Source organism: Lissotriton vulgaris, chromosome 7 (assembly GCF_964263255.1).
Source record: "Lissotriton vulgaris chromosome 7, aLisVul1.2, whole genome shotgun sequence".
Taxonomy (NCBI): domain Eukaryota; kingdom Metazoa; phylum Chordata; class Amphibia; order Caudata; family Salamandridae; genus Lissotriton; species Lissotriton vulgaris.
The window spans coordinates 1,294,299,394-1,294,325,558 of NC_141695.1; the positions used below are offsets into that span (position 1 = coordinate 1,294,299,394).

The 26,165-nt window shown below is 45.8% G+C and overlaps 1 protein-coding gene across 6 annotated transcripts in view; it reads right to left on the reverse strand.

The window, feature by feature from the left end:
- LOC147703524 (membrane-spanning 4-domains subfamily A member 4A-like) overlaps positions 1–26,165 on the reverse strand; it is a 1,156,223-nt gene that overhangs the window by 752,946 nt on the left and 377,112 nt on the right. The window lies entirely within an intron of this gene.

Below are 26,165 nucleotides of genomic sequence, written 5' to 3' on the forward strand. Positions count from 1 at the left end.
ATATGTTGGGTGGACTTGATGGGGGTAAAAGTTAGAAGTATCCGGACCAGGAGTTCCCTGACACTTCATAAACTAGGGTTCGCAGACTGCCTCCAGAAAAAAAAAAGAATTTAAAAATATGGAAGCCACAAAATGCTGCAGGATGAGCACCCATAATCCTCAGGCCTACATTGGTAGGGGAAAGGTAAAGAATCCCCATAAAGTTTAAAAATAAAATACATTATTTGCCTATGAATCCCCGACAAGCACAGACTCTTGGCAGACACACCCAAATGTCTGTGGACCTGGTTCAGTGTCTGCAAACTAAGATAGTCATGCATCTGTGTTACTTTCCTTCTGCTGTAGTCAGCCAACCTAATAACTTAGTTCATGGACCCATGTTGCATTCCTGTTGTAGTCTGAGGACCTAGAAGGTTTGCAAACTACAACAGTGGAACCAACATTGTTCTTCAATTTCATGTTCCTCTATCTAGTTGCACTAACCTTGTGCACAGGATTCAACTGAAGCAATGTTCTTATCTGTCTCGTGCCACGCCGACCAATGACCCCATATACTGAAATATGAGGGCCAGTGGTAGAAGAGCAGAAAGGGGAATAGAATAAGAGAGAAAAAATAGATTCCAGACTCCACCACTTCTGCCTTATCACTCTGTGGGTTAGTAAGTTCTGTGGAATATTGTGAATCCCTACAATGCAAAGGAGATATCTTATGTGTCTTGTTATTTAGAGAACTAAAGATGACTGCAATTGTGCATTGATATACCTGAACTCTACCTCTGTGTAACCAACTCTCTGTACGGATGTGTAATTCCAGGTGAATAACATACAAACAATTTCAAAGAAAGATGGGCACTCAAATTAATTTCTCCCTATGCTTTGGATAACTACCTCAAGCATCATCACTTCACACTCTCCTATGGAAGGTGAGTTATAGTTTCTACTTGTTTCACTAGAACTGGAAAGATAACCAACATCCTGTTATTCTCTAACCTTAGCAATATTATTTGTTCACTAAAACTGCGGGTCGATCTGCAAATTCGGGGCACAATTGAAAACAAAAATAAGCACAGTCTCCCGCACTTGTTTACATAATAGCCCCTAGGTGGGCCAGGTTCCCGGGGCATGCAGGTATTGAAAGAAGAAAAGGAGGGGCCCACATGGAGCCACTCCTCTAGAGTCTTATTAGCCCCGGGGACCAAGTCAGTCCCTGCAAAGAAATCCCTGCACTGCGCAAAATGAAAAGTGTGGACTTGGTTGCCTATGGGGGGTTTGCTGCAGGTAGCTAAGGCCAGCTTTTGGCTGTGTGCGGCTGGGGGTTGGCTTTCTGTATGGAGATAAAAATATTACTTTATGTAAAAAAACCTAGAAATTTCCGAATAAAACAAAGTTTAAAGTGAGGTTATAGTTAGGTGTGATAAAATTATCCGTTTTTTTAAAACCTTATAAATTCACTGAAAAAAAACAAAGGTTAAACAATGTTATAGTTAGGTGAATATGTCAGTGACAACACTAATGTTTTGAACTAAAAAACACTGAAATTCACCTGATGACATCTCAAATTACATCATTGATGACATCACTGATGGTCATAAGCAATGTATGGCTGGGCTGCAAGTTATATTTTACTCTTCTAACTATAACTAGTAAATATCTGTTTTTTTAGTTAAAAATGTTAATGCTGCCACTGACATATTCACCTAACTATAGCATTCTATAACGTTACCTTAGTCTAATATATATATATATATATATATATATATCTCAAATGACCTCACTGATGACATCACTGATGACAGCATCCAGTGAATGTGTGTCTTTCTGAAAAATAAATATTTTTTATATATGTATATCTAAAGGTCGATGGAAGAATAAATGGGTAAATAAGTGTCTAAATGGATTTTTATTTTGTAAAATTGATTGTATAACTGACTTATTAAGTGTATCTTAGTGATAAGTCTCCCAAGATGGCCTCCAGAGAAAAAAGAGCCCAAATGTAGCACAAATATCACCCAGATGTAGCCCACATATAGCCCAATGACAGAAGTGTGCAAAACACTTTTTAGTTTTAGTTTTTCTGCAGTTTTATATAGTGCAGACTGGTCAGGTATTGGAGCATTACATCTTATTTGGACCCCTTATTGCGTATTTTGCACAAAGTACATGAGATTGATCTTGCGAAACATTGAACTTTACGATTCTGTTAACTTGAAGTTGCTCTGAACCGGGCTTTGTAACACCAGTTTTACCTACTGGTTTTAATTAATTCTCACTGTATTGTATTAGGAAAGAGGATTTACTGTTTTTATGTACACTTTTATGGCCTAAGTTTCTAAATCAGATCGAATAAAGTTTAATGAATTCTATGGCAGGATGGAGGCAAGGATTATGCATATCTTTCCTCACTTTATTTGCATAGCAGTTTAAAGAAAACGTAACACAACAATCATTAAACAAACGACTACACAACCCATGAACCATTAGGGGGGTAGTCTTCAAGGCAACTATAGTCCAATCATATCACAGTCCATCGTATATAGTATCGTGAAGTCCCTTCCGCTTCCGCTTTCTTCACTTCTCATCAGTTAAGTACATTCCTTACATTCTTGGCTTAATGTGATGTTGTTGCTGTTTGTATAGCAGTTTATTGTGCACATTATTAGCATTATTGCCTTGTATTGTTTCATATTCCCTGCGCAGCAGGCTCTTGCCCGAGAGCGTTCTCCCCTTCGTAGTTTCTCCCGCTGTGCGCTCTGCCCGCGATGAGATCCTGTCAGGCACGTCTGGTTCGAGCGAGGCAGCTCCGTCGAGCGCTCCTGCTGGTCTTTACACGTGTTTGGGAATCTGGTCACTCCTTTAGTGTTCGCTTGATTCCCGACCAACCCTCGCCTAATTTTGACACAGCTACACGGTGATTTCCCCACAAGGCCATGTTAGTGACCAGCGCCACCTGGTGGTGGTAATTGGTATTGCGCGTCAGTCTATTCTTATAACAGTTTCGGGAAAAGCCCAGCTGTTGGAGCACTGGCGAGGGGGCTGCCTTAAGGATTTTAAGGGCATTTGTTCTGTGCTCACACCCTCTGCTATCATGTCTTCTCCAGAAGACCATTTTTACTCCTCCTACCAGGAAGTGGAGGAGGAATGGCCCCCCAACTTCTCCCTCCAGCAGTGGACCAAGCCCTCTCTCTGGCTATTTCTAGGGCACTGGCTCCTCTTTAAGTATGGGCGAATTTTGCGAATCTCGCGTTCGCGAATTTTGCGGATTTGCGAACTCGCAATCCACAAAATCCGCGAATTCTAGCGAATTTGCAGATTTTTTTTTGTGTGTTCGCAAGGATTTCTGCCAGTTTGCGAGGGTTTCGTACCAGTTCGCAATTGCGAACTTACATTTTGGCACGCAACGGTCGCGATTATGTTGTTTCTACGTCTGGTTCATCATCACAGGTTCCCAGCACCCTCTGTTTCACCACTGCAACCCTCTGTTACATCAATGCCACCCTCGGGTTCATCATCACTGTAGATTATGGGGGGGAAAAGCAAGCACACCAGCCCTGCTTCAACTGACATGAATTAATTTGGGGTTAGTTTATTAATGTGTCCCTGTTTTAAAATTCCAGTCTGGCACCTGCTTTCTTATCTGTAATTTGCTTTCTGTTGCAGTGCATTTTTTTTCCAGGACCTTTGTGGCCTACTTGTAGCTATTCTATGAGCCTGCTGTGAGGGTCAGAGCAGGGTCATACAATTGTTGCAACTAGCAACTGAATTCTGGAGGGGCCCCAGTCAGGAAGCACTACAGGGAATTGTTACTAATGATGAGTTTGAACCCTTGCACCTGCCGAGTGCTTTCAGTTTTGCAAAACACGTTTTACTGCAATGTCGCGGGATTTGCGGGGCGCGAACACTCGCGAGATCGGATTCGGAAGCCGCAAATTCGTGCGAATATGCAATTTGTTTTTTTGCGGCGTGTTAGTTCGCAAGGTTTTGTGCATTTTTGCAAGCCGCTCATAGCGCAAGGCGCGAAGTTACCCTCGCGGTCGTTCAAGGGCGCGGCCATCTTGTTTGCCTGACGTATTTGGCGCGAAGTGTAATCTCGCAAAGTGTGCGGCTTGCCAGTACAGTTTCGCGCGTGTTCGCAAGGAAAATCTCGCGCAAACTTACCCGCGCGGTCGTGAACGGGCGCGGCCATCTTGTTTCTCATTCATTGCTATGGTTCTGGGCATGGTCTTTGTATCCTCTCTAAATCTCTGCCATCCTTTGCTTGTTTGAAGTTTTTTTTGATCTATTTTACTTATTATCTATCCCTCTATTTTTCTAGCCCTATATTTTTGTGTTTACTGCTACTTTTGGCTAATTTTAAACTACTTTTTTAAACTCTTTTCTTTTCTTCTCTTCCCTATTCTATTTTCTTTATTTCTTTCCGCCTAGACCATGGTGAAGGGAGCCGGGAAGCCTCCCGAGAAGGGGAAGGGTCCCGCACCCCGTGTCCGGCTCCTGTGCGGGCGTTTGAGGGGGGAAGAGGGCGTGCCCAGGGAGATCTTTACCCCGGAGGAGGTGGGCCAACTCATTTTTTATGTTCAGCGCCGCCTCCCCAGGACCATCATGGGAGGCGGCAAGATCAGTGCCGGGTACGGGGTCCGGGAGCGCCGGAAGCGGTGGGAGAAGGTGTGCCAGGCCATTTACCACCACTCTCGGGTCTGGCGCACCTACAACCAGGCCACCCACCACTGGACAGATGTCCTGACCCGTGAGCGAGATCTGCTCGACCTCCTTGGCCTTAAGATCCCCGGGCTTGGTGAGTAGTAGTAGCTATTTCTTTGCTACTATCTTTTCTCCTGCTGTGTTATTATATTGCACATTTTTGTTTTTTACCAAGAGCAATAATGCTGCTCATTACATTGTAGGTAAATTATATTTCAAAATCTTCTGTGCATTTCAGGTACACTGCTCTCCTTCTTCTCAGTAGTGTTGCTACTATGCTTATTTGTTTTAGATTTTGTGTTCATTTCATTGGCCTGTGAAATTATGTATGAGTGTAGTTTAAAGAACTGCGTAATGCTACACACTAAGGTTCAGATTTTTAATTACCGGCGCATCCCTGCAAAGTAGCAGGGATGCGCCAGTAATTGTGCGTCACGCCACCATCACCCATGGTGCGCCGTATTTACAATGCGGCACACCATGGGCCCAAAACGTCACCAAAGCGTTACGCATCTGTGCCGTAAAGGTGGCGCATTGCTGGAGTTGCGTCGCAACGATGGTGCAGCTCCATCAATGCTCTGGGGTGCCCTATCTCCCCAATGCTGCGTCAAGCCGTATGTCTGCTTCAAGCAGGCGCAGGGTTTGAGTCACGCATCATTGTCCTCAAAGTGACTGATTGAAATCTTGTAGATTTCCCTCAGCCACTTTTAGGATGCGTTCCTGCGCAGGAACGCCCTCCCTTGCACCGGAACGCCCCCTATTGGCGCAGGGCTTTACAACGTGATGCATCTCCCATATGCGTCACGTTGTTAATATACGCCGCACCATTGCGCCTCTTTTGTGCTGTCGCTGCGTCACAAAAGTCACGCAACAATGGAGCAAAAGAGCCGCAAGGGGCTTCTAAATCAGCCCCTACAGACTCAAGTCCAGTCCTTCCTTTGTACACATGGCGATAAGAAGAAATAGTGGTGGTGGATTGATAGTTTGAGTATTTTAATGACTGGTTAATGTAGTAGGAAACTTTAGTGTTGTCGCTGATCTTCAATCACGATGGACTTTGGCTGTCACTTCGCGTGCTGCGGACTGCTGCCTGCCAATCCTAGGCAAACCTTTTTAGTACTTTGTTTAGTGAGTTACATAAGGTAATTTCCAATTCGACGGTCCGCAAATCAAGCAATACTAAAGTAATAACGTAGTCCACCACATGAGATTGGTCAATAATATATCCCGTGGAGTAGTTGTCTATTTGCTATTTCGCAAAAATATTTTGTTAGTTCTTTTGAAATGTTTGATTTGGTTGACAAATATCATCCATGTTTTCTGTTTTTCTTTCTTTCATGTTGTACATCAGCTTCCCCCAGGGGCAAGAGGAGGACACAGGAGGAGGAGGAGGGTGCTGTTGACGATGCAGGCCAGGACCGGGCAGGCGAGGGCTCCTTTGCTGGCCCCAGTAAGTTTTAATTTTAATATAGAGTACTTATTTTTTCCTAGCGTTCCTCATTCGATTTTTTCTAAATCGTCTTTGATTTTCTTGTAGACAGGATCTAAATTCTTATCCTGCCTCGACTATGACTCTGTGTGGTATTACTAGATTATTCTAATTAGTCTGTCTGTGTAGCTAACTAAGATTGCACATTTGGCATTTCCATTGGACTCCCATTCTAGTCAGCAATAGCTCTATGCACTGAGTGCAGTCCTCTGGGATTGTCCATAATGTCTTTTCAAGTATTCTAAATGTTTATGCTTTGACAATTGCCAACAATAAAAAGGTGAATGACCACCAAGAAAGAATAAGATACTACTTTACTTTTGGTTTGGATAGGAGGACAATCCATTCTACTACTGTTGCAGGGACAAATCTGCACAAACAGAACTATGGACACTAAATAATGCATTGCTTAGCTTATCAATTATAATAGGTGCTGTTAGACTTTCCACATACCTCAGTGATAACAGACTTTGCAGTTGAACCCCCAATCTCCTTACTGACTAGATAGTGTGGCCGAGTCATTTAGCTCCCAATGTCACCGATGGCAGAGGCACGGACTTATGCTTGCAAAAATTCCAAAACCTTTAGCTCATCCACTCTAGTCTGGAGGACCAAAAACCACAGAGTCTATTTGAGTTTAAAAGCTTTATTAAAAGTAAACACATTTATTGAAATCAAGTTTGTCATAAAAGTAAACGTTTAACTGGAAATGGAAAAGTGCTTAGTGCTGACGATTAATTGGACACATTTCTTGTGGTCGAGCCGAGCTCTCACCTGGTTTGAACTTCATCCTGCTCGTGTTCTTAGAAGTCAAGCTTCTGTCTGTTAGGAGAAAAAGTGGTGCGTGTTAAAAATAAAAAGCAAGCATTCATCAGTTGTGCCAAAAAGTGCAGCAAGACAACAGCCTTCCCTGGAAAAAGGGACATTTTTACTTTACAGTAGACAGTCACAAATTATTAAATTGTATACTGTTTTTTTCACATTTCTTTCTTCCTCCTTCACCAAATATTATATAGTAGTGAGTGGTGTATTCTAACATTATTAAATGTACTTTGTAGGTGGAACATCTGGAGGCGGGGCCAGCGTCGAGGTGGTGGTGGCATTGGACGAGGACAACTCTGGGGAGGAGGCGGTGGAAGTGCCGGACAAATCTGTGGGGGATGACACGGTGGTGGCGGGCAGAGGTAAGCTATACATTCCTTACTCATTTGAGATTGAAGACTGCAGAGTGTGCTTTCTGCACGGGTGTATTATAAATAAACCAGGTAGTAGGCTCCTCTAAATGTACTTCGACTTAGCTGTGAAGTTTTTGGCGAGAAGAATCCCAATCAGATCTGAGGTGAACTTGATGGAAGGGATGAACGAAAAGCGAAAGAAGGGTGTAAGTAAGTGTGGAAGGACGAGAAATGTAATGATGACTGGCAAAGAAGAATGATATGTGTTTGCTTGGTCCCCGAGGTGGCTGGGAAGGAAAGAATATGGTATGGTGCATGGCTGGGTGGATGATGAAGCAAGGATGGGTGTAAGGAGAACAGCCTGGGTGGGTGAAACAGAAACTGTATGTGTGCATATACTTTGAATGGATGGATGCCTGGATCATTCATGGTACTATCTGACCCTTAGATAGCATATGTGTATCTAGAGAGAGTAGACGGTCACTGGATGAACTAAGAATTACTTTGAAGAGCATGTAACACCGCACCCGCACGTCCGTTCCAGTGTAGGAAAGGCAAGAAAAAGAAGTTGTAATTTTGTCCAAATACTACCATGAATAGTAGCAGTAGTTTGTATTGCAACTGCAAGCACATCATATATCCGGTTATTACGGTGGACACTCCCTACCTCTCTTAATAACTTTAGTTTAGTAGTAGTACGTCATTCATGTGTGGGGGTATCACTGTTCACTCAATAATAAGCAAAGCACCTAAAGTCATCCCATATGTCATCAAATACATCCCATGTGAAGTGATAGATAATCAGATTATTTAGCTTCTTTATTTTCCTTTTCTAATACTCATTTGCACTGTAGGGTGAAAGCTAAATTAATTAAGCAGTAGCCCTTTTAACAGAGTATTCTCAGTGCCACCCGTAATAGAAAAGTAAGAGCTTCACCACCTGCATGTACTGGACTGGTACAGTAACGCAAGTCTGTCTCACTCACCATGGTGTGCGTCTGTTTTTCTCGGGTGCAAGTTCACTGCGCTGGCATTATGCCGGCTTGCATAAGATAACGTACCAATTTTCCTAAACAAGAGAGAAGAAGAAGAATAAGACTGGTGTACTGTCATAGTCGACTGTAATGGAAGTCCATAGTGCTTGTAGAATTTGTTCCTTAAACTCCCACTAATGTTAGAGCAAGGATGAAGAAGTCGGAGGTTACATAGATACTGTCCTCAATAGTTATGTACTGTGCTTTCAATTTGCTACTTGTACTGTGACAACTTTCTGCTCAATCATTTTGTGTTAATCTTAAGGAGCATTGGTTACAGACTATGTCTTTCTTTCTTCATGTAGTTGCTCCTTCCAAATCCAAGACACCATCAAGGAGGAAGGAGCTGGCTCGAATGGCCCGGCAACGGAGGCTGGATGCCACTGTCGCTGAATATCGGCGGCTGGTGGCCCTGGAGGAGGAGGAGACGCAGTCTGGTACAACAACAACGTCCACGGGGACAGCTGCATCCTCCTCCGTGCGGGCTGCCGGCCAGCGCAGTGCTCCAGCGGTACGGAGCCGGGCTACCAAAGCCAAACGCCAACGCCGAGCAGCAAAAACAGCAGCTGCCCCCCACAGGATTTGCAAGGCACACCGGCGCCGCTTATCCCTCAGACTGTCCTACCTGGAGCAGGAGGTCCTGAACTATAAGAACTTGGTGGAGGGCCTCCGCTTCGAACTTGCTACCCTCCGCAAGGAGCATGATGCCCTGGCTGCTAAAGGCAACAGCACCCTGCCATAGTGTCCCTTGCCCCTTTTTTAGAGACTTTTGGGGGGTGGGAATTGGGAGTTGGGTTTTTTGGGGACTTTTGAAGGACAATCGTTGGGGTTAGGGAGGGTCTTGCGGGAGATTATTTTGTTAGGGCTATAAAAATATAATTTTTGAAACTTTATCTGACCATACCTGTTTTTTACAGCTTTTGAGTCTGATGGATGGGGGTTTAACAGTAAGTTTGTTTTCCTGAATAGTCCTGGGACTTTAGTAGTACTACCGTCAATCTCTCGTCTCTCCTAATACTCCATTATACTACCTCCAACCAAACGCCTATCTTACCTGTAATTTCTGTTTGCAAGTAGGGCTAGGCCCAGGGCTGGCTCCACGGGAAACAGCGAATAAGGTTGGCAATCCTGGGCGGATAAAATTTCCTCATAGCGGTGGTACTAGTGATGTGACACAGTGGCAGTTGCATGCCTATGAAAAAAAAGAAAATGAAATCTGGTTTGTCCTCCTGAGCAATACAACGGTACAATAGAGAATATAGCAGGTGACAGTACACTAGAACAGTGCCACATTGTAGCCTAACAAATGGTAAAGTATAACTACTAATTCGGTTGAAGTTCTTTGACATTAGCCATGGGTCTTTGTCAAGCAGAGTAAGAATATATCCTCAGATTTCTTCACCAGCCTGTTGGTATCACCTTATCCTCCCCAGCAAGTGTGTGGATTTATTGCTGTAATTTAGTCACACATCAATCAAAACCACACAGCCCAGGGGAAGAGGGTTAGGGTTTGAAAAATGGATGGGTACGGGGGGTTTTGGGAAAGTTTTGTGAGACAAGAAAAAAAAGCACAGCATGGACAAACAATTGTGAACATAAACAAATCTTTGGGTACAAACCTATCCATCAATATTTGAAAGTGCATGCACTACTGCATGCATGTCAGTGAAAAGTCAGTAGTACTTTCGACAACTGTGGAAGAAAGAATGCGACAGTACAGGGCGTGTGTGGAATTATTGATAACTATATTCAACATAAGGTCTCCTTTGCCAGATACCTGAGAGCCTTGCTGGTCACTATAAATCCATTCACAACACTCAATGGGGTTGGTCTGGAAGGTGTAGTAGATAGAAAAGGAGAAATTGCTCTTTTTCTAGGTGTCCCCTCACTTACCAGGGTTGCCCCTTGGTGACATGCTTCATCATTGGGGCCATCCCAGTCCTCTACGGGCTGGGGCGTGCTGCGACTTGCGAATTACGTAGGAGCACTTACAAATGACTATGTGTGGTGCAGATGTTATAGTGGAGTGGACTAATTGATGTGTTAAGGGATCAATTTAGAAGCAGAGAGAGATCCAAGAAATGCAGTCACAGTCCTAGAAAAACACAATGGATACTGTATCTGCATGTTGTTGTAGTTGTCCTGTTGAATTTGGTAAGTAAGTTGCATGCAGAAAAAAAATCCTCTTATTAGCGGCACTCCTCCATTGCAGCTGACGCTTCGTCCATCGATGTTGGTCACCACCAGAAGACACCCTGTAAAAAAAGCACAGCATGGACAAACAATTGAACATAAACAAATCTTTGGGTACAAACCTATCCATCAATCTTTGAAAGTGCATGCACTACTGCATGCATGTCAGTGAAAAGTAAGTAGTACTTTCGACAACTGTGGAAGAAAGAATGCGACAGTACAGGGCGTGTGTGGAATTATTGATAACTATATTCAACATAAGGTCTCTGTTGCCAGATACCTGAGAGCCTTGCTGGTCACTATAAATCCATTCACAACACTCAATGGGGTTGGTCTGGAAGGTGTAGTAGATAGAAAAGGAGAAATTGCTCTTTTTCTAGGTGTCCCCTCACTCACCAGGGTTGCCCCTTGGTGACATGCTTCATCATTGGGGCCATCCCAGTCCTCTACGGGCTGGGGCGTGCTGCGACTTGCGAATTACGTAGGAGCACTTACAAATGACTATGTGTGGTGCAGATGTGATAGTGGAGTGGACTAAGTGATGTGTTAAGGGATCAATTTAGAAGCAGAGAGAGATCCAAGAAATGCAGTCACAGTCATAGAAAAACACAATGGATACTGTATCTGTATGTTGTTGTAGTTGTCCTGTTGAATTTGGTAAGTAAGTTGCATGCAGAAAAAAAATCCTCTTATTAGCGGCACTCCTCCATTCCATCTGACGCTTCGTCCATCAATGTTGGTGACCAGAAGACACCCTGTCCACTGCCTGCCTGGCGGATGCTGAATTGCGGCTCGCTAATGTGAAGCCTGACTCCATCCTTTTTTCCCCATTGCACAGACTGAAACCCGGCCTGTAATTATTCAACGAAAAACAGGAAGTGATATAATATTACAACACCACTGATAAATAAATATAAGGTATGTAGGCTGTGGAGTGCAAAAAGTCACACTTTGATTTTCCTAGTAGACAGTACAATATTTTTGACAGAGCGTACTCTGTCTGAGTCACCTTTTGAAGGATAAATAAGTATGGGCAAATTAATGTAGCGGATCTTTCCCCTCAAGCTAGGTGTACTGTAAACTGTGTTTTAGAACAAAATTAGATCTTCCCAGCAGTGCTCCCACCCAGACCCTTACTAAAGCCAGTCGCAAAAATGTAGAAGACCCCCAATCAAATCGCAAAAAACGAGGCCTAGCAGAAAACTAGTGACAAAACGTACTTTGAAAGTAAAAGTAGGCCCAAATACCCCCTTACCCACCGTGGATTGCATTCAAACCACTTGCAAGCAACCAAGCAAAAGTATCCATAGCCAGTATCGCTCCAAGACTCGAAAACCCCCCCACCCAAACACATGCAATCGAAATACTGCTAACCCTAACGAACCCTAAGTTAAGAATAGTGGCAAAGGCTTTCTTTAACTATGCCAAATCCCCCCTTTCCCACCATGGATTTTCTTCAAATGACTTGCAACCAAAATTACACATTCTCACGAGTGCTCTAAGACCCCAGAACTCAGTTGCAAAAATGTAGAACACCCCGAAACACATGCAATCCTGCTGCTAGGGCTAACGAACCCTAAGTTACAAAAAGTGCCAAAAGGCTTTTCGGCCTGGATTTTGTCCCAACCACTTCTACCCGGTATTAGCACTTCCCAGGAATGGCCCAAGACCCGCCAACCCACCCGCCAAAAAGCATAACACTCCCAAACAGGCCAAAAGCAACATCTCCTACTTACAATATTTCTCGGCCTTCGGTCCAAACGCGCTGCGTAGCTAGGCCATAAGTCCGGTTTGCCACCACGGATTTCCTGAAAAGCAAATGCAATCAAGATTAGAGTGTCCCAGCAGTGCTGACAGACCCCGAAACTCACCCACAAACAGACGGAACCCCCCTAGGAGCACCTCAAAGGCAAGCAAGTCAGCAAAAACACAAAAATAATTCTGCCTCGGATTTGGTCCAAACCACTTTTATCCGGTATTAGAGCTTCCCAGCAATGGCCCCAGAGCCGTCAACCCAGGAGAAAACGAGTAGAAGACCCCCAAACAGCCAAAGAGCAAAAGTACAAAAATGGGGACTTAGTCATTTTTTCCAAAATTTCCCAAATCACTCCGCGCGCGCTCTGCAGCTAGGCCCTAACTCCCCTCTGCCACCATGGATTTGCTTCAAACCTCTTGCAAAGTAAAGTATCCATAGCCAGCAGTGCTCCCAGACCCCGAAACCCACCCACAAACACCAGGAAGCCCCCCAAACAGGCCCCCGAAAACGCTACATTGAACAAAATGTCAGAAATAGCAAAAAAAAATCGGCCTGGATTTTGTCCCAACCACTTCTACCTGGTATTAGACCTTCCCAGGAATGGTCCAAGACCCGCCAACCCACCGCCAAAAAGCATAACACCCCCAAACAGGCCAAAAGCAACATCTCCTACTTACAATATTTCTCGGCCTTCGGTCCAAACGCGCTGCGTAGCTAGGCCATAAGTCCGGTTTGCCACCACGGATTTCCTGAAAAGCAAATGCAATCAAGATTAGAGTGTCCTAGCAGTGCTGACAGACCCCGAAACTCACCCACAAACAGACGGAACCCCCCCTAAGAGCACCTCAAAGGCAAGCAAGTCAGCAAAAACACAAAAAAAATTCCGCCTCGGATTTGGTCCAAACCACTTTTATCCGGTATTAGAGCTTCCCAGCAATGGCCCCAGAGCCGTCAACCCAGGAGAAAACGAGTAGAAGACCCCCAAACAGCCAAAGAGCAAAAGTACAAAAATGGGGACTTAGTCATTTTTTCCAAAATTTCCCAAATCACTCCGGGCGCGCTCTGCAGCTAGGCCCTAACTCCCCTCTGCCACCATGGATTTGCTTCAAACCTCTTGCAAAGTAAAGTATCCATAGCCAGCAGTGCTCCCAGACCCCGAAACCCACCCACAAACACCAGGAAGCCCCCCGAACAGGCCCCCGAAAACGCTACATTGAGCAAAATGTCAGAAATAGCAACAACAAAAAAATCGGCCTGGATTTTGTCCCAACCACTTCTACCCGGTATTAGACCTTCCCAGGAATGGCCCAAGACCCGCCAACCCACCCGCCAAAAAGCATAACACCCCCAAACAGGCCAAAAGCAACATCTCCTACTTACAATATTTCTCGGCCTTCGGTCCAAACGCGCTGCGTAGCTAGGCCATAAGTCCGGTTTGCCACCACGGATTTCCTGAAAAGCAAATGCAATCAAGATTAGAGTGTCCCAGCAGTGCTGACAGACCCCGAAACTCACCCACAAACAGACGGAACCCCCCCTAAGAGCACATCAAAGGCAAGCAAGTCAGCAAAAACACAAAAAAAATTCCGCCTCGGATTTGGTCCAAACCACTTTTATCCGGTGTTAGAGCTTCCCAGCAATGGCCCCAGAGCCGTCAACTCACCTGAAAAGAGGTAGAACAACACCCCCACAAGTGCTGAGTCTTTCTTCATTGGGCGTAAACCAGCCCTCTGCTTTGATGGAAATACGAGTCTGGAGGAGGAGGATAGAGGAGCATGTTCTTCTGAACTTGTGAACCTGAGGAATGCAGACTGCGGCACCTTCAAATCAATAAGCAAACAAGTGAAGACAGTTCTGCTGATGGGCTTGTTTTTGTGATCATCTGATTAAAGTTTAACTGTGCACAACAAAGAAAGACAGACACACAGGAATAAAAGTGAATAAGGACGAAAAAGAAAGTTATTGATTCGTTGTCTCATTTTCAGGGCTCGGTATCACCGTCCATGAATGAGAATAAGGCTTCGTCATTATACTCTGCGAATTCAGGCAGGGTGAGCTCAGTGTCACCTGACAGAGAAGAAATTCCCTCATCTATGTTGCTGGCCACCTCGTCTTCATCCGGCGCGCTTTCTCGTACTCTGAAATCTGGTGGTATGAGGTGCTGATTCATCTTGATCATTGTTAACCTCTCCACATTTTTGGGCGAGAGGCGGCTCCGTTTGGAAGTTACAATGCCACCAGCAGCACTGAAAACACGTTCAGAAGACAAGCTTGCGAGTGGGCAAGACAAGTAGTTTAAAGCCAGGTTGGTGAGCTGTGGCCACAATTCTTTTTTCCCATGCCAATACGCCAATGGGTCAGCATTAACATAGACCTCTGTTGAGTCATTCAGATAGTCCTTGACCATCGAATCAAGGTTCTCCTCCAAGGTTCCTCCACTTTGCTTAGCTGTTGCTGTGACCTTTTGAGAACCAAACCCAAGCCGAGCTAGCCAATCCTCTTCAGCCTCCAATGTTACTGTTGTGTCTGGTGGTGCAGATGATCCGGTTGCCGGTCTCTTTAACGGCTGAGAGGTCACTTGTGCCGCAGCCACAGGTGCAGAAGTGGATTGTTTTGACTGGGGATGGCCTGCTGATGCTGATGTACTGCCTTTTCCTTCAATTTGCTTCCGTTCTCTTTCAAACCTCTTGGCTGAGGAGGCTATCCACTGTTTGTACTTTGTAACATCTTCATCAGCAAAAGGAAAGAATGCTTGGCCTGCCAGCGCCTTTTTGTAGCGTGGATCCAGAATAGTAGCACAAATGTAATGCTGGTTTGAGTGGATCATTTTAAGACGTTCATCACCTTGTAGGTGCTCTAATAATTTCTCAGCCAGAACAAAAGGGTCTTGTTTTTTTTACCCTTTTTCAAACACAGAACACACCTCCTTCAGTTGGTGCTCCAGCATGTACAACAATGGGATAGCTTTTCCCAAATTACAGTCCTCCTTGCTGACTGCACGCGTGAAGAACTCAAAAGGACGAAGCATGTGTGTCAGGCTTTTAACTATGTTCCATTGCGCCGCACCCATCCTCAGGTCCTCCTTCTGAGCTGTACCGTGTGTTAAGAAATAGTGATCGAGTACCGTATACTGCTCATACAGACGCTCAAGCATGAAGAAGGTTGAGTTCCAACGTGTTGCCACCTCCTGGATGAGTGCTTTCACTGGCATTTGACATTCATATAGCAGGCTCCTCAGATGCTTCCGGGCCTTAAAAGAATGGCTGAAATGGTTACACATTTTTCGGCAGGTGTCCACTACTCTGTACGCTGCACTGTCTTTATCACCCAAGAATTTTTTGACAACCAGGTTTATACAGTGCGCCAAACACGGCACTCTGAAATAGTCACCCAGCTGCATGGCCTTAACTATATTGGAGCCATTGTCCGTGGAAACATAACCAACCTGGCGTTTTTTTGGGGACAGCCAGTCAAGGACCTTTGTGTTGAAGACATCCAAAATGTTTTCTGCTGTGTGACGTTTCTCCAAACCAAACATGGCTAGTGTTGCATGTTTCCGAGCAGCTTTAAAAACAATGTCCGGGTCAACACCTGCGTTTAGCTTTGCTTTAGCCCCTGAAAAAGAGACCCAGTGTGCAGTGATGCACATGTAATCAGCGCCTGCGCCACTGGTCCACATGTCTGTTGTCAGATGTATAGTGTGAACAGCACTCTTCTGCAAAGCTGCCCCAATCACCTCCAGAACATCTTCATGTAGTGCTGGAACCGCAACTCGGGAAAAATAGAACCGGCTAGGAACCTTCCATTTAGGGCAGAGCGCTGCCACTAATTCTAGAAAACCAACCCCTTCTACAAAAGAAAAAGGGAGAAGGTCCAGAGCTAGCATTTTAGCCAGCTTAGTGTTATACAGACGCGTCAGTGGGTGGTTGCGTTCATATTGCGCTTCTGTAAACAACATCTTTTTAATGTTGCCCTGGACCAAGGATTTACGGGATGATGATGATATCTTCGACCCAGTTACGCTCGCTGATGAACTTTTTCGCATTGATGTCTCACTCTCTCCCACACTCTTAGTGTGGCTCACATGGGGTGTGCTGCTGACAGGGGTACTGGGTGTAAGTGAAGTGTTTGAATTGTCTTCTTCCTCCTCGTCATCATCAGATGAAAAATCAACATTTTGATTACGTGCAATTCGGGCTTCCTTGATCACCTGTAGGTGTGCAAACCATTGGACAGCGTGCTGTCTCTCAAGATGACCTCTCTGGCCTCCGGTACCATAGTTGGTACCAAACTTACCACGACTAACTCGAAGCTTACAAATGCTACAAATGGCTACGTTTTCCATTTTTTGGGCAAACACTAAAGAAGTCCCAAACTGGAGACTTGAAATGTCTTTGGGGGCCGGAGGAGGCGGCGATACTGGTGGTGGTGGTCCTGCTGCTAATGCCAGATGAAGTGGAGGATGTGGATTGCCGAACTTCAGTACGTTTTGCACTTTCACCTCCACGAATTGAGGTCGAGGTGGATGGAGGTCCCTTCTTGCGAGAAAGAAATATGGAAGCGGTAGGTGTTGGTGTACTAGTTAACTCCAAATCTAATGATTGTTGTGTTTCCATTTCCATTGCCTCCTCGTCAACATCATCATCACGCTCAGCAGCTTCTCGGGATAGGGTCAAAATGTCTCTTTGCTGCATGCCCGCTGGGGCTGCAGTGACCTTTATGATGACTGGCTCGTCGTCATCGTGAGAGGCTTCACTAGCAGCAGTATCCGTCACTTCTTGTTGACCCTCATCACACTCCATAGCTATGAGTTTTTCGACGACCTTCCTTTTACGCTTAGGTACCTTTGTCAGATCTTGGTGTGCCTCACTCTCAGACTGCCGTGATGATGGTTCCCAATCTTCATCCAGAATGGGATTATCAGAAGGAGGTGGGCTTGAAGAAGATGTAGACACCAACCTTGATCTTTTCCTTGCTAGGGATGTGGAAGACAATGAATGATCATCAGGAGGAGTGGCTTCCAATGATACCTTGGCTTGATTGTCGATTTCCTGATGTGCCCCTACTTCGGGAGGAACAACTATTGTGGGCACTTGTGACCCTCCATGCACCTCTGCTTGCGCATCTCCTTGCGCTGCCTCTCCTTCCACATGTACTTGGGCTTGTACTTGCACATGGTGTTGTTGTTGCGGCTGTGGTTGTTCAACACTTGTCAGATGAGTTACAACAACCTGTGTTGATTCAGGGACATTGCTGCTACTTTCTTGCGATGAGCCAACATCACTGGTCGATGGTGATTGGAGAAGTACACTGACTGCCTCTGAAGCACTCAAGGGCTTTGACTTAAGTTGGCATGGTGGTGGAGGCACTGAACCCAATGGAGCAGGGGTGCTGCTCCCAGCTTGGTCCCCAGCAGATCCTGCTGCTGCTGCAGGCGTACTTTTTTTTTTGCTCCCAAAAAACGCGGCGGCCGGCACACCAGCCTCCTTGGTAACTTGCTTCTTCTGCTCCTTACTAGCAACTTTCTTGCTAGAGGAGCTATGGAGACCTTTTTTTGGGGCCATCTTCTTCAGAGCAGGTCAGACAGCAGGCCGCAGTTGCACGAATTGTAGAGTTGTCTGAGGCCAGACGTGACGTCGCGTGACGTTATGCTGCACACACACACCGCTGCAGGACTTCTTCCTGGCACTGGTGGTTCTCTTGAGTCTTGTGCACCTAAAAGCAATGGAAGACAGAGGAACATCAGTTCAGTTATACACCCCCAAAAAATCGAAATAAAACAGAAAAATCAGCACAATCCCATGCCCTCCATGATGCTTAAATTCAAGACACCCCACAGAAAGACTAGGCACATGCAACACTCACTAGTCACTTCCCCTGGTGAAAAGGCCACAACAACAGGCACAAAAAACGAAAATCACAGAAAAATCAGCACAATCCCATGCCATGATGTTTAAATTCAAGACAACCCACAGAAAGACTAGGCACATGCACCACTCACTACCCCTGGGCCCTGGGCATAATGGATGAAAGCTAGGCAAAATGGGTGCAGGCCTGAGAACACTGCCTGCATTCAAAATGGACCCCTCCATCACAGCACATGGCCAGGGCCAGTAGCAGCACTCAAAATGGCCCCCAACCACATGGCCTGTCCATCCACAACAGGCCCAAAAAACGAAAATCACAGAAAAATCAGCACAATCCCATGCCATGATGTTTAAATTCAAGACAACCCACAGAAAGGCTAGGCACATGCACCACTCACTACCCCTGGGCCCTGGGCATAATGGATGAAAGCTAGGCAAAATGGGTGCAGGCCTGAGAACACTAACTGCATTCAAAATGGCCCCCTCCATCACAGCACATGGCCAGGGCCTGTAGCAGCACTCAAAATGGCCCCCAACCACATGGCCTGTCCATCCACAACAGGCCCAAAAAACGGAAATCACAGAACAATCACCACAATCCCATGCCATGATGTTTAAATTCAAGACAACCCATAGAAAGACTAGGCACATGCACCACTCACTACCCCTGGGCCCTGGGCATAATGGATGAAAGCTAGGCAAAATGGGTGCAGGCCTGAGAACACTGCCTGCATTCAAAATGGCCCCCTTCATCACAGCACATGGCCAGGGCCTGTAGCAGCACTCAAAATGGCCCCCAACCACATGGCCTGTCCATCCACAACAGGCCCAAAAAACAAAAATCACAGAAAAATCACCACAATCGCATGCCATGATGTTTAAATTCAAGACAACCCACAGAAAGACTAGGCACATGCACCACTCACTACCCCTGGGCCCTGGGCATAATGGATGAAAGCTAGGCAAAATGGGTGCAGGCCTGAGAACACTAACTGCATTCAAAATGGCCCCCTACATCACAGCACATGGCCAGGGCCTGTAGCAGCACTCAAAATGGCCCCCAACCACATGGCCTGTCCATCCACAACAGGCCCAAAAAACGAAAATCACAGAAAAATCAGCACAATCCCATGCCATGATGTTTAAATTCAAGACAACCCACAGAAAGACTAGGCACATGCACCACTCACTACCCCTGGGCCTTGGGCATAATGGATGAAAGCTAGGCAAAATGGGTGCAGGCCTGAGAACACTGCCTGCATTCAAAATGGCCCACTCCATCACAGCACATGGCCAGGGCCTGTAGCAGCACTCAAAATGGCCCCCAACCACATGGCCTGTCCATCCACAACAGGCCCAAAAAACAAAAATCACAGAAAAATCACCACAATCCCATGCCATGATGTTTAAATTCAAGACAACCCACAGAAAGACTAGGCACATGCACCACTCACTACCCCTGGGCCCTGGGCATCATGGATGAAAGCTAGGCAAAATGGGTGCAGGCCTGAGAACACTGCCTGCATTCAAAATGGCCCCCTCCATCACAGCACATGGCCAGGGCCTGTAGCAGCACTCAAAATGGCCCCCAACCACATGGCCTGTCCATCCACAACAGGCCCAAAAAACGAAAATCACAGAAAAATCACCACAATCCCATGCCATGATCCAGCCCCTCCATGATGTTTAAATTCAAGACAACCCACAGAAAGACTAGGCACATGCACCACTCACTACCCCGGGTGAAAAGGCCACAACAGGCCCAAAAAACGAACATCACAGAAAAATCAGCACAATCCCATGCCATGATCCAGCCCCTCCAAATTCAAGACAACCCACAGAAAGACTAGGCACATGCACCACTCACTACCCCGGGTGAAAAGGCCACAACAGGCCAAAAAAACGAAAATCACAGAAAAATCAGCACAATCCCATGCCATGATGATCCAGCCCCTCCATGATGTTTAAATTCCAGACAACCCACAGAAAGACTAGGCACATGCACCACTCACTACCCCTGGGCCCTGGGCATAATGGATGAAAGCTAGGCAAAATGGGTGCAGGCCTGAGAACACTCCCTACATTCAAAATGGCCCCCTCCATCACAGCACATGGCCAGGGCCTGTAGCAGCACTTAAAATGGCCCCCAACCACATGGCCTGTCCATCCACAACAGGCCCAAAAAACGAAAATCACAGAAAAATCAGCACAATCCCATGCCATGATCCAGCCCCTCCATGATGTTTAAATTCAAGACAACCCACAGAAAGACTAGGCACATGCACCACTCACTACCCCGGGTGAAAAGGCCACAACAGGCCAAAAAAACGAAAATCACAGAAAATCAGCACAATCCCAAGCCACCCAGCCCCTCCATGATGTTTAAATTCAAAACACCCCACAGAAAGACTCAGTGCAGCCACCACTGAGTACCCCTGGGCAAAAGGACCCAAAACAGCCCAAAAATCGAAAATTCCAAAATTGTACTTGCAGCAACTGTAATGCCCCAAACAAACTTACTTGTGAAATTTCTAATCCAAAAGTGATCCAAAGAAAGTCAAAAAGGCCTCAAATCCAAATATCCAGCAGCATCCACAAAAAGTAATCCTTCCAGCTCCAGATCCAAATGAAAAGTGACCAGGAGATGGACAAAGCACTGGGAGGAGCCTGCTGGACAGGAACAGGAAGTTGAAGACTGTGGGGCACTTCCTTCCTCCCACCCCCCCTCCCCAAAATGGACTCCTCGCAAAAAAAGTGCAGGCAAATGTCAACCTAAGGAGTTATTCAGATAAAAATCATCATTTCAAGAAGGTTTATGCTGCTTGCTGGTGGATTTCTTGTGCAGAATTGCAAATTTTATATTTTCGCGTGTGCGAAATTGTTGCTGCTCGCCGCATCTCAAAGCTCGCAATTGCGAAGTACCGCGATACGTGATCACGGCGTACTCGCGTTAGTTGGCAAGCCGCGATTACGTAATCGCGCTTGCCAAATTCCCGCGGGATCCCGCAGCAAGATCCAAAATGGCGCAGCACTCGCAAAATATCAATAAAAATAACTCGGCAAACGATGATAAACGCCACGCGCCGCAAAATTGTATCACCAAGAAAAAAAAAAGAGAAAGATTTGCGGATTTTGCGGGAAATTCGCAAATCTCGCGGATTGCGAATTTACCGAAAATCCGCAAAATCCGCGAGCGTAACGGATTTTCCGCCCATACTTACTCCTCTTAGGGATCAGGTTGATGAGCTGGTGAAAAGCATCCCTGGGGTGTTCAGTGACCCAGATCTGGTGGTGGCGGGTCACAGTAGCTCCCAGATGGGGAATAAAAGGGCCGTTAAGCATAACGCTGGGCACTTGGAAGGATTTTATAAACCTACAGAAAGCTACCTCAAGAGTGCGCGAATGCTAAAACATGCACCCTGCCGGGAGGAGCAGCAGCCCGGAGAAAATTGTGACGCAGTCACCACTATTGTAGACCCCAATGGCAGGATTTCCTTAGAGGGAGAGGGTGTATCAGAGGACGATTTCTCCACCGATGAGGATAAGGACTCAGGGCATCCCTGGCATCCAGAGTCCCACTCATCTCAGTCCCTGGTTGGGGACGGGGTCCGCTCGGACATGTTCGAGCCTACCCAAATTTACCCTCCTAGGTTGGCGGAGTGGACCCCTGGCGCCAAAGTGGCAGAGTATGTGGTGGGGAAAATCCATCAACCCCTTGAAAGGGAGGTCAGGAATAGGATGAGGGGAGAATGCCCCAGGCCCTCACTGAAGGGGAAGGTGGCACACACGCCTGAAATTGATGAGAAACTATGTACCTTTTTCTCCAAGTATATGAGGGATCCCAAGAAAGGAATTGATAGGTCTTGGACGTGGTAGGGCCCTTGACCCAAATTATTCAATTGGCGGAGCATTCAAAAGAGTCAGGATCCCCTTTGTCCACGGATATTGTGGCTGGTTGGGCGCACTACCCTAAACCTTAAAACACTACCCCCTCCACTACCCAAACACCACTGTACTAACCTAAACCCTAAAATACTACCACCAGCACAACACCCTACACTACCCAAACATAACTGCACTACCCTAAACCCTAAAACACTACCACCAGCACGACTCCCTACATTACCCAAACACCACTGCACTACCCTAAACCGTAAATCTACCCCCAGCACAACCTACTACACTACACAAACACCAATGCACTACCCTAAACCCTAAAACACCACCCTCAGCATGACCCCCTTCACTACACAAACACCACTGCACTGCCTTAGACCCTAAAACACTACCCCAGCATGACCTCCTACACTACACAAACACCCCTGCACTACCATAAACACTAAATCTACCCCAGCATGATCCCTACACTACACAAACACCACTGCACTACCCTAAACCCTAAAACAAACCCCAGCACGACCCCCTTCACTATTTAAACACAACTGCACCACCCTAAACCCTAAAACACTACCCCCAGCACGACCCCCTTCACTACCCAAACACCACTGCATGACCCTAAACCCTACAACACGACCCCCTACACTACACAAACACCACTGCACTACCCTAAACCCTAAAACACTACCCCCTACACTACACAAATACCACTGCACTACCATAAACCCTACAACATTACCCCAGCATTACCCCCTACACTACCCAAACACAACTGCACTACCCTAAACCCAAAAACACTACCCCCAGCACGACAACCCTACACTACCCAAACACCACTGCACTACCCTAAACCCATATTCTACCCTGACCCCCTACACTACCCAAACACCACTGCACTACCCTTAACCATAAAACACTACCCCCAGCACGACCCCCTACACTACAAAAACGCCACTGCACTACCCAAAACCCTACCAACAGCAGGACCCCCTATACTAATCAAACACTACTGCTCTACCCTAAACCATAAAACACTATCCCAGCACGACCCCTACACTACCCATATACCACTGCACTACCCTAAACCTTAAAACACCACTCCCAGCACGACCCCCTACACTACTGCACTGCCCTAAACCCTAAAACATTACCCCAGCACGACCCCCTACACTACCTAAACACCACTGCACTACCCTAAAACACTACCCCCAGCACGACCCCCTACACTACCCAAACACCACTGCACTACCCTAAACCCTAGAAAAAAAAACACCCATGCCCAATCCCCCTTGCCTCTCACTCCTCGTGGTTCCTCTCTCCTCATGGTTCCTGCTTCACATCGTCTCTGAGGGGCGGTGCACGTCGATGTGAGGAAACGGAACAGCCTCTGTTTCCTTACAACGACATGGATCGTCCTCATGTTTTTTTAAAAGCATGGTCATTTACCATACATACCTTTACAACAAAATTTGTTGTACTGGCATGCGTGGTAAATGACCATGAGTTCTAAAAAAATGTGTAGTAATGACTTTCCGATGTACAACTCATGCGTGGTAATGCATGCGTTGTAATGGTATCGCAAAGTAGAAAAGTCGTTGTAACAGCTGTTTGCCGATCGAAGCTGGCCCCTGTTCTTCAGTGAGACGTTTATTTGATTAATTAGGAGGAAGGAATGTGTTTTCCCAGCTGTTGTATTGTGAAAGTGTCTGCGTGGCCTGGTTTCACTTCCGGTGAGAAAGTGGAAGAGTCTGTTTGGATCTAAAGGAGATCTGTTGTTGGATGTGGCCGGCGCAACACGTCATCAGAAAACATAGCTAATGGAAAGCGTCCTCCCTAAAGTGTGGAGCAGTGCCATGAGAGGTCAACGAGTGTGCGTCCCACCACAGTATGATCGTACCGGGTGACCCATGTGCGGCCTCCAGGGTACTGGAGGCAGAAGCGGCATTGCAGGTCCAAGACCATTGTAGTATTAATTCTATATTTTGGTACTAGGGCATTTTAACTTTGTTGTTCCTGCCAGATACAAAGGGAAGATCTTGTGTTATTCAGTGCCCTAGTTACCTTTTTTGTGGGTTGTGGTGCTAGTCACTTTGCTGCCCCGCCGGTGCACACGACTGGGCAACCCACCTCATGTGCCATCTGCAGGGCCTCTGCCCTCGGATCACTGGTTTCGGTTTCTGGGTGGCAACATAAACAGTTGCTCCCAAACCACTAGCCTGAACACTCAGGTGAATATCCCCTGCACCAGCATTCCTCAGAAATTCTTTCCTAGCTCTCCCACATCGACGAGGACGTCATAATAGCACGGCTCTGCTCGCGACACAGTATGACCTCATCGGAGCCATAAGACGGCCTCATCGGTGTGATGACGTCAGTTCCACCCATTTTTTCCGTGCCACCGAGGCAAACAGGCGGACCGAGAAATTTTCACATGTATACATAGTATAATAAATATATATATTCACTGAAAAAACCTTGGGTTTCAGGCACAGTATAGTTAGAAATTAGCATTTAAAAAAACCTTAGAAATTCACTGAAAAAAACATAGGTTTCAGGGACTTTATAGATAGTTAAGCATTTCACTTGTACAAAACCATAGAAATTCCGCCGTTATAGTTAGTTCAGCTAACTATAACTTGCACGCCCGCAATGCACTGCTATTGACGTCCCATATTACTTCACTCATCATGACATGGTCAGTGACATCACTCATGACATCACTGATGACATCTCAAATGACATCGCTGATGACATCATCCAGTGAATGTGTGTTTTTTCTGAAAATTAAATATGTTTTATATATGTATATCTCAAGGTCAATGGAAGAATAAATGGGTATATAAGTGTCTAAATGAATGATTTTTTATGTAAAATTGATTGTATAACTGACTTTTTAAGTGTATCTTAGTGAATACATGGGTTAGTGAGTAATGTTTAAATATGTAAATATCTGTATCAGTCTCTCACTTTGTGTATAAGTGGCTGCATGGGTTGGTGAGTAGCTACATGAGTGTTTATATGGGTTATTAGTTGGCTTTTTGAGTATCAGTATGAGTGTCTGAGGGCCTGTATGGTTCGGTGGGGGTATTACTTAGTGCATAGATGCATGAATGAGTGACTCACTGTTTGTATGTGTTGAAGACAGCATGTGTGCAGGATTGCGTAGGTGGACGAGTGTGTGTATGGGTGTGTTAGTAAGTGAATGACTGTCTCAATAGTGTCTTTATGAGTAACTACATATGCTTTAAAGTAGTATATGTGAGTATTAGTGTATATAGGTGAGTATATGTGAGAGTGAGAGATTGAAAGAGTTCCTGTACAAATAAGTAGATGTTTCTGTAAGTGATTGTTTAAGAGAGGAAGAATGTTTAAGTTTCTGTAGAAGTAAGTGTGGTAGTGTGTGTATAACTGTATATGCAAGTAAATGGATGTTTGATACTTTGTTAGCATGTGTGACTATGTATGTGAGTAACTCTATGGATGAGTGGCGGTGTGTAACAGGATGTACATGTGTATGAGTACATATGATGAGTGAGTACATGTATGAGTGCCTGTATAGGGACTGTTGGTGAATGAGTGGATGTGTGATAAGATCTTGAAATTACTGATTAGGTGTGTTGTAACTGGTATTGGTATGTCCATTGTTTTGAAAATGTTAGTTTGTATTTTTGAGTGTGTGTATCAAAGGTTGTATTAGGGTGAGAGGAGGTCTGCCACTCTATCACAAGGATGATGTCATCAGTGATGTCATTTGAGATGTCATCAGTGATGTCATGAGTGATGTCACTGACCATATCATGAGTGATGTAATATGTGACGCCATCAGCAGTGCATTGCGGGCGTGCGAGTTATAGTTAGCTGAACTAACTATAACGGGGACATTTCTATGGTTTTGCACGAGTGAAATGTCCAACTAATAAAAAGGGGAGACCACTCGGTCACCCCGAACGTATGGATTGGTGCCCCAATCCCCCGGGAAACCGTTGCGGGCGGGAATCGTGTCCCGGCCGGTATGCCCATAGCGGCGTGGTCGGAGCACGCCCCCGTCGCCTAAAAGGG